This window comes from Macrobrachium nipponense, chromosome 33, assembly GCF_015104395.2.
Source record: "Macrobrachium nipponense isolate FS-2020 chromosome 33, ASM1510439v2, whole genome shotgun sequence".
NCBI classification, from domain to species: Eukaryota; Metazoa; Arthropoda; class Malacostraca; order Decapoda; family Palaemonidae; genus Macrobrachium; species Macrobrachium nipponense.
In genome coordinates this window covers 11,837,767-11,852,653 of record NC_087219.1, presented here as the reverse complement: position 1 = coordinate 11,852,653, position 14,887 = coordinate 11,837,767, and positions in this window count along the sequence as shown.

Here is a 14,887-nt window from a genome sequence, read left to right as displayed (position 1 = left end):
TCCTGTTGGAGAGATATCAAGAAAGCTTAATAAACCGGAGAGAATCATACATAGATGAATAAAATTGTTTAAAGAACGGCAAAATTTAGAACATGGGCCTAGAGGTGGAACACCTCGAAGCACCACATGAGAGAAAGACAATACAGTAGTGTAAATGTTGCTGAGCAACATTCATTTGTGAACTTTGAATTCTAGTGCCTCGTCACGACATTGCTGAACCAGGAATCATAACTAGCTCTACGCTTATGACTGGTGTCTGATGAATACTTTAGATGGAGAGGAAGAGATTTTTAAATCTACACATGAAGTCTTTGATAGTTGTCTAATGAATAAGTCTAATGAATAGCAAAAACTTATCTTTGATGGATGAGATTCAGTTAGGCTTACTCTTTTGTTTTGTTTTTTATCGGTGGCCAGTGAATACCACGGATAGGGAGGGAAACGGTTTCAATGGTGCATGCATTTTTTTCTTCAAAACCTAAAGAATACATTTTATTGGGAGATACTTTATAACATCGGCCTATTCCTTCCATCACTCCTATACGCCACCTCCGCTCTCTTCTACATCTCAGGCGACTAAATCTGACTTCTCACTACGAACTCCATCTCGTGAAAGCATCACTAATGATAACGGTTATTTTTAAATTCCCCGCACCGACAACCGACGCCTTAAAACGCATGTTTATAAAATATTTTCTGTTCAAAGAAACTTTATTTTTCATTCCGCAAAAAATATGTGCATACACTCGTGTTACACACTGTAACCGTCAAAGAGCAACCCTTGATTAAAGCAGTAGGTTTTTCTTTAAGAAAAAAAAAAAAAAAAAAACATGAAATAGACGTTAAACGAGAACGTCACTTTTCATATTTCTTATCCTTTCAGCTACTTAATATGCTTATGGTAGTAGGTCTAGTAGGTATACATGTGAAACTAATTTTAATTAATTTCTATTTAGAAGAAATGAATAGCTACAGAAAGATCAACCTAAAAAGCTTTAAGGAAAGTAAGCGTTTCTTAATGTATTCGTCAGTTTTGACTCCCACAGCTTTCCAAGGTGTCCAAATGAAACAGGATGATATGCAAGGAATTCGATAAAAAATAAGACTGCATTATATTCGTTTGATTTTTTATGATTGCTTTTTTGACTTTGAATAGCTAGGTCTGAGTTAATTATGTTTAAGCAATTATGAAAAGGATAAGAAGAGAGGCGAACATGGCTAATAAGACAAGAATAATGGGAATAGTCAAATAAAGCAGTATATATATATTATATATTATATATATATATTGGTCGATATTTAATATTACATTAAATTACGAATATCGAGAGAGTATTGCTGCTGAAAATAGACCAATTTAGGCCCACTAAATGTGTCATGCAATTATTTTATTGATCAAAGGACAAAATTAGTTTAACTAAACATCGTTTAAAAAAATTTTTAACGCCTTGACGTATTATTTATCGGCTGTAGGAGACGAAATGACAACACCCCAGTGCAGTACATATGTTGAGTCAAGACTCGAGCGGCAGCAAAGCCAACTTCAAAATCTTCGGTATGCTGTCACGAAGCTATTGAGAATTAAATTAGAAATCGTTGACCCATCGTTATATATTTTCCTTACTTTGCAAAATAATTATCTTTAATACGTTGAATGAGTCTACTCAGTTCTAATGTATTTATTTCAAGTATAGCACCTATGAAGGAAATGTTATTTATTGTTAAGTAAATAATCTGGCACTGCATATGGCAATATTTCCATAACGAACAATGAATTAAGAAACTACGCCAATTCTTCATTGGCCGTCTGTACTAGTATTCGTATATATATATATATATATATATATAATATATATATATAGTATATATATATATATAAATATTCAAATACGTATACTAGTACATACCTATATCTATATATAGATAGATAGGCAGTGTTTGTGTGAGTATATGTATGTATAGTGTATTTCAGAAATAAATAGTGCACACATATACACTCACAGACACTGCCTATCTAACTATCTATCTATCTATCTATCAATCTATCTATCTATATATATATATATATATAATATATATATATATAATATATATATATATATATATATATATATATCTATATATATATATATATATATGTATATATATGAAAAGCCTTTTTACAGGGAAGAAGCCAAAAGGGAAATAAAAAGAACCCATTTCTGAATGATACAAAGAGCTGAAGCCAAAAGATCAAAAAGAAGAGAAAAGATGAGAAGAATGAAATAAAAACTAATTTCCTTCCGTAACGATGAAGGAGATAAAATGGGAGACGAGGAAGGAACTTGCTATTAGGATGATAAAGAGCACTGCATTCTCTTTAAATTGAAAGCGGAAATTGAACGATCCTAGGAAAAAGGATTGCAATTGGGTGGCCCCCCCCCCTCTCTCTCTCTCATCTCTCTCTCACTCTCTCTCTCTCTCTCTCTCTCTCTCTATCTACGAGAAAGCTGGTTTAATACAGATTTCTTTATAGATTACGTTTATTCACAAAGATAATTGTGAAGTTTTTATTTCTGGAGTTAATGTTCCTCTTTTTTTTTTTTAGTGGCGAGATAAACTACGAGTATATAAAACTGTAATTCATAACTTTTATGAAGACGTTTTCATTCTCAGGTATTGATCACATCTCTCTCTCTCTCTCTCTCTCTCCCATTTTTATGACAAAGCTGGCTTAAAATATATTTATATATTATGTTTCTTTATAAAGATAATTATTAAGTTTTCATTTTTGGGGTAAAAAGTTGTTTTGAGGTGTTGCTCTCTCCTCTCTCTCTCTCCTCTCTCTCTCTCTCTCTCTCTTAGGAGGAGGCTGGCTTCAATGAGATTTTTTATATAATATTTTCTTGAAAAGTATTATGAATTCTTTATTTGGAGCTATCATTCTCTCTCTCTCTCTCTCTCTCTCTCTCTCTCTCTCTCTCTCCTCTCTCTCTCTCTTAGGAGGAGGCTGGTTTAAATTAGATTTATATTATACGTTTCTTCAAAAGTAATATGAAGTTTTCATCTCTCTCTCTCTCTCTCTCTCTCTCTCTCTCTGATGAGAAACAGTTTCCAATAAATTTTAATATCACTCTTCTTCATAAGTACTGCAATAAAGTTAAAATTTTACATTTCAAGCTAATGCACTTCCTTCTCCCTTCCGACATTAAGCCCTTATATTGCCATACTTCTCCGAACAGAGGTCACCTTTTAAATGAGAATACAAGGACCATTTTTATTAATTCTGGTCCCTTCTTTTATTTTACTTTGCATAAAGTTAATTCTAGGACTGCTTTTAGTTTCCAGTAAAAGAAAAGCATTGAGATGGCTTTGTCTATCCGTCCGCCCTTAGATCTTAAAAACTACTGAGGCTAGAGGGTTGCAAATTGGTATGTCGATCATCCAAACTACAGTTATCAGGTATACCAAACTGCAGCTCTCTAGCCTCAGTAGTTTTTATTTAATCTAAGGTTAAAGATAGCCATGATCATACGTCTGGCACCGCCATGATGTGGCGTCGCCGACGCACCTGAGTGCTCCTATGTGGTACCTTAGTGTTTGATTCTACAGCACATCGAGAGTTTCATACAGCATTATACACCGTGCAGAAAACTCGACTGCGCCGAAAGAATGTCGGCACATTTTTTATTTGTTTTTTTCTATTATCAAGTAATTTCTCTTAATTCAAAGATGTTGACGACGTCAACCTTAGTCTTGAAGTTTCTATATTATCAAAATAATGTCCCAAGGTAACTACAATATCAGATAAAGTCCTAAAATCACTATATGATCATAATAAAGTCTTAAAGTAACTATATTATCAAGATAAAGTCCTAAGGCCACTACACTATCAGATGAAGTCCTAAAATCACTATATTATGAGAATAAAGTCTTTGAATAATTATATTATCAAGATAAAGTCCTAAGGTCACTACACTGTAAGATAAAGTCTTAAAATCACTATATTATCAGAATAAAGTCTTAGAGTAACCATATTATCAAGATAAAGTCCTAAGGTCACTACACTATCAGATAAAGTCCTAAAATCACTACATTATCATAATTCCAAAGGTAACTTAATTATCAATAAAGTCCTTAAAATCACTTACAAAGTAAAATCCATTATAAGTCTTAAAATAACTATAAGATAAAGTCCTGAGGTCACTAACCTATCGATAAAGTCCTTAAATCACCTATATCATAGAACTTAAAGTCTAGTAACTATATATCAAGATAAGTCCTGAGAACAGTCTACTATCAAGATAAAGTCTAAAATCACTATATATAGATAAGTCTTAAAGTAACTATATTATTAAGATAAAGTCCTGAGGTCACTACACTATCAGATAAAGTCTTAAAATCACTATATTATGAGAATAAAGTCTTAGAATAACTATATTATCAAGATAAAGTCCTAAGGTCACTACATGATCAAATTAAAGTCTTAATTAAAGTCACTACTTTATGAGAATAAAGTCTTGAAATAATTATATTATGAAGAAAAAGTCCTAAGGTCACTACTCTATCAGATAAAGTCCTAAAATCGCTATATTATCAGAATAAAGTCTTAAAGTAACTATATTATTAAGATAAAGTCCTGAGGTCACTATACTATCAGATAAAGTCCTAAAATCACTATATTATCAGAGCAAAGTCTTAAAGTAACTATATTATTAAGACAAAGTCCTAAGGTCACTACCCTTTCAGATAAAGTCCTAAAAATCACTTATATTATCAAAGAAACAAAGGTCCTAAAAGTACACTTAATATCAAGATAAAGTTCCTAAAATCACTACATTATTAAGAATAAAAGTTCCTTAGTTCAAACCTACAACTATCAATAAGCCCTTAAAATTAAACATTATTTATAGAAAAAGTCTAAAATAACTATATAAAAATCAAGGATAAAGTCATGAGTCATAAAACACTATTGCAATTAAAAAGTGCCTAAAATCACTTAAATTTATCACCAATAAAGTCTTAAAGTAACCTATTTATCAAGATAAAGACAAGTCTTTAGTAAACCAACCTAAACTAACACTATCGATAAAAGTCCTACATAAAAAAAAAGTGCTTTTAAAGTCTATATTATCAAGATAAAGTCTACACTCACTATATAAATCAAAAATCCCTATATTATCTAAGTCCAAAGGCTACTACATTATCAGGCTAAGGATCTGGAGACACTAGTGTCAGAATATTTTGAGGAATCCGGAGGATTATTAAGAAGTATTTCTGCTGCGTCTTTCTCGGGCGCCTGAACTTCTAAGGAGGTGTTATTCATGAAGTATATTTTATTTATAATCCTATTGATCCTCTTTAAAAAAAAGAAACACATTGTAGAAATATACGGTAAAACGTGGGATTTAATGACCAGATGTAATAATTTTAGTTGAGAAAAAAAAAACTATTCAAACTGTTAATTGGTTTAAGCAAAGCCTTCAGCAGATTTAAGACAGAAAAATCTGGAATTTATGGGGATAAAGAAATGTGAATTGCTTAAGAATCAAGGCCCCTTGTAGGCTTCAGCCAACTTAATTTATAACGAAACCAGCTACGGGGCAAACATTAACAAGAGGGTCCTGCAGTATTTAGCATAAAAAAGGATCAGGATAAAAAGTTTTGAATCACGTATTTTCTCATTAAAAAAATTTCAAACCAAATATTTTTTCATGAACAAATGGTATCAAACCTCGTATGTTAATAAAAAAAAGCGTTTTAAACAAAGCATCTTTAATAAAAAAATGATTTTAAAGCAAGTATTTTTAAGGGCAAATTGTTTTGTATAAGATATTTTTATATTAGCACATGGTTTTAATCAAGGCATTTTCTCATGAACAAACTGATATAAAATGACAATTTTTTTCCCTACAAAAGTAGCTTAAAACCATCTACGTTTCTTCAAGTAAAAATGGTCATAAATCTATTATTTTTAATGAAGAAATGTCTTTAATTAAACCGAACATTTCATTGGGAACAAATGGTTTTGGGCCAAGTACAAGACAGATTTAGCAGAATTGCGCTTCGAAACATATAACAGTCACCGAAAAACTCTTGCCCTGAGTAATGTGCCATTCTTCTTCTTGGTACGTGATCTGGCTGGCGAAACCTCGGCTCTGGAGACGTGAGGGCCTGAGATAATCTTCGGGGATTGACTGGATATCCTCATTACTGGCTTTTTGGACCATTATTTCTATCTCTCTTTTTCTCTGCCTCTCGTTTCTCTTTCTTCGTTTTCTTTCAATAATAATAATAATAATAATAATAATAAAAAAAATCCGAGTGGATCTTGTTTGTCCGGACTGGGTTGGGGCGGGGTAGGTAGGGGAATGGGAGATGGGAATGACACAGCCACCCTCCTGATGCAAACCACTTTGTCCGCCCCGGTTGGGGTGAGGTAGGTAGGTGATAGGGAGGGTAAGGTAGACACAAACCAGTTTGTCGCACGCCCCCGCACCCAGCCCTCGTGGGTGCGCGCGAGTGTACTGGTAGTGAAATGTGAGGGTAGGGGAGACATAACACATCCAGCCCCCTGCAAGCTCGTTTGTCCGCCCCAGTTGGGACGAGGTACGTTGAGGAACGGGAGGGTAGGGGAGACGTCTATATCACATCCAGCCCCTTGCAAACTTGTTTGTCCGCCCCGGGTGGGACGAGGTAGGTAGGTGATCGGGAGGGTAGGGGAGACATGAAGGGCAGTGTAGTGTGCACCATCTAGCTAATAATAATAATAATTATAATATTCACAAGGGGAATCGTACAGATTCTGGAAGTAATTCCGTATATCTTTATTGTTTAGATAAACTTGTACAGTTATGTGACTGTGGGTTTGTTTCTGAGTTTGAAGACTTATGCTTATATTAGCATTTTAACAACAACAGCAACAACAACAACAACAACAACAACAACACCAATAATAACAACAATAATAATATGTTCTATTGAAGGAGATTGCTGCTTCAGCTGCCTATATTTTATAGGAGTCCTTTTCTATTCTTCTTCTATAAAATAAATGTAGGTGAAGCAGCAATCTCCTTCAATACAACATGCTTGAAAGAGGGTATTCTACCAAAATCAACAACAACAACAACAACAACAACAACAACAACAACAATAATAATAATAAAATAATAATAATAATAATAATAATAATAATAATAATAATAAATGTGTGGCGCCGTGGAGGAGTGGGTTAGGTCGTCAATAGACTTAAGTCAAGTTAAGCAACATTGGCTCTGGTCAGTCGTTGGATGGGTGACCGCTCTCCTCGGCGTTGATTCCTTGGAAAGGATCTTTACCATAATCCTCAGTCTACTCAGCTGTAAATGAGTTACCTATCCCTGATGGGGTAGGGTCCAGCTATGGGTTAAATAGCAAACTCAGCAATGATGGAAAGAAATGAAGGATTAAAACGACAACGACGTAAATGGAACCTCTGGCAACAGAGGAGCTTCGTCCGGCAACCAGGTATTCAACCCAATTGAAGGGGAAGACGGTCAGGTACTTGGAGGTCGTCATCCAGCAACTGATCACCACAACGACAATAATCAACAGCCTGAGATTGGAGCTACAGAGGCAAACAGGAAGAAATGGACAAGAGAAGAAAATAGGAAATATGGAGATGCTACATCAGAAAGCAACCCGACGGAGAGAGGATATAGAAGAAGATTGGTCAACATCATGGAATGAGAGGAATAACACCCCCAAACAGAGCAGAGGCTGGCAGACCAAGTAAGGAACATAAAGAAAAGAACTGGCTCTCCCCAACAGAAAGAGAGAACTGGAAAGGGAAATGTCACACGACAACGAATTACACGAAGACGAACTGAGAGACGATGCCACAGAAGACGACAGGGAGGATGAGGTATCAAACAACGACACACGAAGAAACACCGACGAAGTAACAGAGAGGACGGAATGGGTTAGAAAAGATTAGACAATGGATGGAGCCAGATACAGAGAGAACAAAGATCCCCTCCATGAAGGCCTACAACACCAAGAAATTAAGGGAGAAAAACAAGTGAGGTCAATGAAATAATGGGCATAATACACACCACCAGTATCACAGAAACAAATAACTTGACATACGCAGCGGAGCAAGATAGTAGCAGAAAACTGATGGGAATTCGAACAACCAACAACACCACCAGCACAACCAACCCAACAGAAACCAAAACAGCAACCTCCACCTTGGAAAAGGCGCCTGGAAAAGCAAATCATGGTGATGAGATCTGACTTGAGTAAACTGAAAGAGATGGCAGAAAAAAGGCTAAGAAGCAAGAAAACAAGGGAGGAACTCAACGAGAAATACAAAGTACAAGAGAGGGGACTAAAAAACAACACAATAGAAGATGTAAAACAGAGGCTTAAGGCCAAAGCACATAAGATCCAACGGTACATGAACAGGAATAAGGGATACCAACAGAACAAACTATTCGGAACCAACCAGAAAAGACTATACAGCCAACTAAGAGGGGGGGAAGACAACCACCCAGAAATTCCTGAAGCCGAACCAAGTAAGAGACTCTGGGAAAACATATGGAGCAATCCGGTATCACACAACAAACATGCAACATGGCTCCAGGAAGTCAAGGAAGAAGAAACAGGGAGAATAAAACAAAGATTCACAGAGATCACGACAGACACAGTCCAGGACACCCAACTAAAGAAATGCCAAACTGGAAAGCCCCAGGTCCCGATGAAGTCCATGGATACTGGCTCAAAAACTTCAAGGCCCTACACCCACGAATAGCAGAACAACTCCAGCATTGTATCTCAAATCACCAAGCACCCAAATGGATGAACACAGGAAGAAACATCCTAAGTACAAAAAGACAAGAGTAAGGGAAATATAGCCATTAACTACTGCCAACCAAGAATGTGGAAGTTACTAACAGGTATCATCAGTGAAAGGCTATAACAACTACCTAGAGGAGGACAAACATCCATCCCACCCCCACCAACAGAAAGGCTGCAGAAGGAAGTGTAGGGGCACAAAAGACCAGCTCCTCATAGACAAAATGGTAATGAAGAACAGTAGGAGAAGGAAAAACCAACCTAAGCATGGCATGGATAGACTATAAGAAAGCCTTCGACATGATACCACACACATGGCTAATAGAATGCCTGAAAATATATGGGGCAGAGGAAAATACCATCAGCTTCCTCAAAAATACAATGCGCAACTGGAATACATACTTACAAGCTCTGGAATAAGACTAGCAGAGGTTAATATCAGAGAGGGATCTTCCAGGGCGACTCACTGTCCCCACTACTCTTCGTAGTAGCCATGATTCCCTTGACAAAAGTACTACAGAAGATGGATGCCGGCTACCAACTCAAGAAAAGAGGCAACAGAATCAACCATCTGATGTTCATGGACGACATCAAGCTGTATGGTAAGAGCATCAAGGAAATAGATACCCTAATCCAGACTGTAAGGATTGTATCTGGGGACATCAGGATGGAGTTTGGAATAGAAAAATGCGCCTTAGTCAACATACAAAAAAGGCAAAGTAACGAGAACTGAAGGGATAAAGCTACAGATGGGAGCAACATCAAACACATAGATGAGACAGGATACAAATACCTGGGAATAATGGAGGGAAGGAGGAGATATAAAACACCAAGAGATGAAGGACACGATCAGGAAGAATATATGCAGAGACTCAAGGCGATACTCAAGTCAAAACTCAACGCCGAAATATGATAAAAGCCATAAACACATGGGCAGTGCCAGTAATCAGATACAGCGCAGGAATAGTGGAATGGACGAAGGCAGAACTCCGCAGCATAGATCAGAAAACCAGGAAACATATGGACAATACACAAAGCACTACACCCAAGAGCAAATACGGACAGACTATACATAACACGAAAGGAAGGAGGGAGAGGACTACTCAGTATAGAGGACTGCGTCAACATCGAAAACAGAGCACTGGGGCAATATCTGAAAACCAGTTGAAGACGAGTGGCTAAAGAGTGCATGGGAAGAAGGACTAATAAAAGCAGACGAAGACCCAGAAATATACAGAGACAGGAGAAAGACAGAAAGAACAGAGGACTGGCACAACAAACCAATGCACGGACAATACATGAGACAGACTAAAGAACTAGCCAGCGATGACAATTGGCAATGGCTACAGAGGGGAGAGCTAAAGAAGGAAACTGAAGGAATGATAACAGCGGCACAAGATCAGGCCCTAAGAACCGATATGTTCAAAGTACGATAAGTACGGAAATAACATCTCTTACCATATGTAGAAGTGCAATACGAAAAGTGAAACCATAAACCACATAGCAAGTGAATGCCCGGCACTTGCACAGAACCAGTACAAAAAGAGGCATGATTCAGTAGCAAAAGCCCTCCACTGGAGCCTGTGCAAGAAACATCAGCTACCTGCAGTAATAAGTGGTACGAGCACCAACCTGAAGGAGTGATAGAAAACGATCAGGCAAAGATCCTCTGGGACTATGGTATCAGAACGGATAGGGTGATACGTGCAAACAGACCAGACGTGACGTTGATTGACAAGGTCAAGAAGAAAGTATCACTCATTGATGTCGCAATACCATGGGACACCAGAGTTGAAGAGAAAGAGAGGGAAAAATTGGATAAGTATCAAGATCTGAAAATAGAAATAAGAAGGATATGGGATATGCCAGTGGAAATCGTACCCATAATCATAGGAGCACTAGGCACGATCCCAAGATCCCTGAAAAGGAATCTAGAAAACTAGAGGCTGAAGTAGCTCCGGGCCTCATGCAGAAGAGTGTGATCCTAGAAACGGCACACATAGTAAGAAGAGTGCTGGACTCCTAAGGAGGCAGGATGCAACCCGGAACCCCACACTATATATACCACCCAGTCGAATTGGAGGACTGTGATAGAACGAAAAAAAAAAAAAAAAAAAAAAAAAAAAAAAAAAAAAAAAAAAAAAAATAAGTAATAATAATAATAATAACTTAATAATAATAATAAGAATAAATAATAATAATAATACTATGTTTTTGGGTAGAAGAACCCTCTTTTTAGGTAAATGCTATTAAAAAGAATGTCATATTTAAGCGAGTTGATTTTATACATTTTTTTTTCTAAATATTTTTCTTACAATTCCCTCCTCAGGCTCAGCGATGTTTCTGAGTAACTGGCCAATATTCATATTGGGATTTATATTATAAACGTTCTGACGGTGATCGTTTTATTTTTATTAAAACAGGATCTCAGGTCCAAGTCAAGCAGGGGTCATCATCAGTGCCGGTATTTTCTGCCATTCTTTTTTAACATAATAATAATAATAATAATAATAATAATAATAATAATAATAATAATAATAATAATAATAATAATAATAATAATAATAATAATAATAACGTCCTCGTAAGCTCCAGACGATGAGAAATCTCCTGCCAATGGAAACAGAGCTGCTTCTAAATATATTGCTTCCATACAAAATGCATTATTATCCTACACAAAAGACTTTCCTCACCAGTAGCCCCACAAATTCTAATAAAAATTCGAAAGTAAAGTAAAGACAAAACTACAAAAAAATTAAAACTAAAAAGGATACTTACCGAATTAACAGTAATTTTTAGAGGAGTCAAATTTGTCACCTTAATTGGTTAATAACAATATAAAAAAATATCTGATCTGTCTTTTATTTAAACTGTAATATAAAGGAAAACATTTAGAGGACAAAGGATATAAAGGTTAAACAAAAGAATTGACAGAACTTCCTACGATTTTTATCATCTGCTGTCAACTCTGAATTAGATAAGAAGAAGGAAGAAGAAGAAGAATAAGAATAAGAAGAAGAAGGAGAAGAAGAAGAAGAAAGAACGTGGAAAATATACAGCTTGTGGCTGAGACATTTCTCCGGCCATCATGATCGTTACTGAACTGCCTGTAGTATATATTTTTAGGACAGAAAGACTCGTCACTAAATACATTGACTGAGCTCAAAGAAGAAGAAGAAAATATGAAGGGAAGTCAATGGAGAGGCCTAACCAATAGGGTATATGTAGGCCTAAAGCTTTTAGAAATAGTGAGGCTATTCCAGGAATGACATTTTTACTCCAGGATGGGATGGAATTCCTTGAGAATATTCCCAAATTATATTCAAACAATTGGCGAGGGAGCGATATAACTAAACATGAGTTTATCAAATATACATTCATAACCAATGGGATATATGTATAGGCGTAAAGCTTTTAGAAATATTGAAGCTGTTGCAGGAATTATTTTTTTTATTCCAGGCTGGGATGGAATTCCTTGAGAATATTCCCAAATTATACTCAAGCGATTGACGAAGGGAGCGGTATAACTAAACATGAGTTTATCAAAAATATATTCATAACCAATGGGGTATATCTATAGGCCTAAAGTTTTTAGAAATAGTGAAGCTGTTGCAGGAATGATTTTTCATTCCATGTTGAGATGGAATTCCCTGGGAAATATTCCAGAATTCTGCCAAAGCTTTAACGAGAGGAGCACTATATGAAAACATTAATTTACCAAGTATATTATTCATAATAATGTCTCATACGCCTACGGAAGCAACAATATTTAATTTTGAAAAAGAAACCCACAAAATTACTGTGTGTGACGTGTTTATTTATAAGTATTTACATTTTATTTGACTTAACACTCGAGTACTTTCAGGGCCTATCTGTGGCCCTTTTTCAAGAGGGCCACAGATAGGGCCTGAAAGTACTCGAGTGTTGAGCAAAATAAAATGTAAATATAAGTAAACACGTCATATACAGTAATTTTGTGGGATTCTTTTTCAATCTTCAGAAGAAAACTGAAAGATGTTTTTGTTTGGTTCAGTATTTAATTTATGAATGCACGCATACAGTTTTAAACTTGGAAGACGAATAGCGCCCTCTTAACATTCCCACGCTCCTCTCACCCTCTCCTTGAGAAGACGAAAAAAAAATATGGCAAGAATTCTTGGAGAAAAGACTTACCGTTTTTTTTCCCAGAGAAGAAAACGTCAAGAAGAAATCCTATTTGTAAATCTTTTCACTACGTCGAAACGAAGACACCCAACCACCTCCCCCCTTCCCTCTAACTTCGTTGGTAGGCCTTTTGAAGCCCCAATTTCTCCAGCTTCACCTTTTACATTCTAATGCTTGAAGGAAAAGGAAAAATTTGGGGAAAACTTAAACTTTCCGGGGGGAACAAAAAATAAAAAAAGGGGGTCTAATTTTGGCTTTTCACTACATGATCATCTGTTAGGCGGGAGAGTATCGTGACTTGATTCGTGGGTGAGTAATAAGTGAGTGTGGAGGGATTCTGGAAATGACGTTTCTTGTTTTTTTTTGTCTTATGGGCAGTTCCGCTGTTGTTTCCATTAGCGAAAACACTTAGCTAATACAGGTAAGGCTGCAAACGGCTACTGTTAAACTTATCACCCAAATGGCATCGTATATATATATATATATATATATATATATATATATATATATATATATATATATACATATATATATATATATATATATCTATGTGTATATATATATATATATATAGAAACTAACATCATCATATACATCATATATATATATACAGTATATATATTAATATATAAATATATATATATATATATATATATATATATATATATACCTATAATAATATATATAATTATTTTTTTTATAAATTTATAAATAGATATATAGTAATATATATCTTATATATATATATACATATATATAATATATGAGATATATAATATAATATTAATATTATATATATATATATATATATTGTATATATATATATGTTAATTATATATATATATAATATATATATATCTATATATATATATACTATATATATATATATATATATATATATATATGATAAATGATATATTATATATATATATATACATATATAATATATATATATCTTTATATATATATATATAAATATAAGATATATAGATATTAATTATATAATATATATATATATATATATATATATATATATGATTAAATTTTTAATATATATATATATATATATGATATATATATATATATATATATATATATATTAGACTCGCCCGAGGCGCATGCGCTGAATGGTGAGGCTGTAAATTCTTCCATTCAATATCCGAGGCTGAAGTCGAACGAACAGCCACCCCCCAACAGGGCAAAATGGTCGTAATTCCTTCAGCTAACGCCGAGGCTAATTGTGACTGACATTTCGAATTTCACGGCACTTAACTGAAGGGTACCTGTTTTATTACTATTAATGACAGGCCGGCGAGAGACCCTCCACTGTGTAAGTGACTCATTACGTCAGTTGCTTCTTGCGCTCGACATTTAAAATTGGTGGGGAATTCGGGTCGCCCTTTTCTTTTTCATTTCATCCTCGAAGCTCTCAGGGATTTCGATAGTTTGTCTGTTCGTGGTTCAACAATTTCGTTCTTGACGAAGAAGAAGAAGAAGAAGAAGAAGAAGAAGAAGAAGAAGAGAGAAGAGAGAGAGAGAGAGAGAGAGAGAGAGAGAGAGTTACAAGGATTTGGATGTAAGTCCATCCGAGGAGACACCATGTGCTCACTTATTTCTAGGAGCAGGTTTTACTCTGTGTGTGTGTGTGTGTGTGTGTGTGTTTGAGAGAGAGAGATAGAGAGAAAGAGAGAGAGTTTGAAGGAGAGAGAGAGAGAGAGAGAGAGAGAGAATGAGAATATTCCCCATTTACAACTTCATTTCTCTGAACATTATTTTTATTATAGCCAGCAGATAATAATTTAATTTTTATTTGCAAATTAAAAAAATAATGCCAAAAATTGAAGGAAGAAAAAACGTGTCCCCCCAAACCATATCAACCATGATTGAGAAATCTAACTGAAAAAGAGAA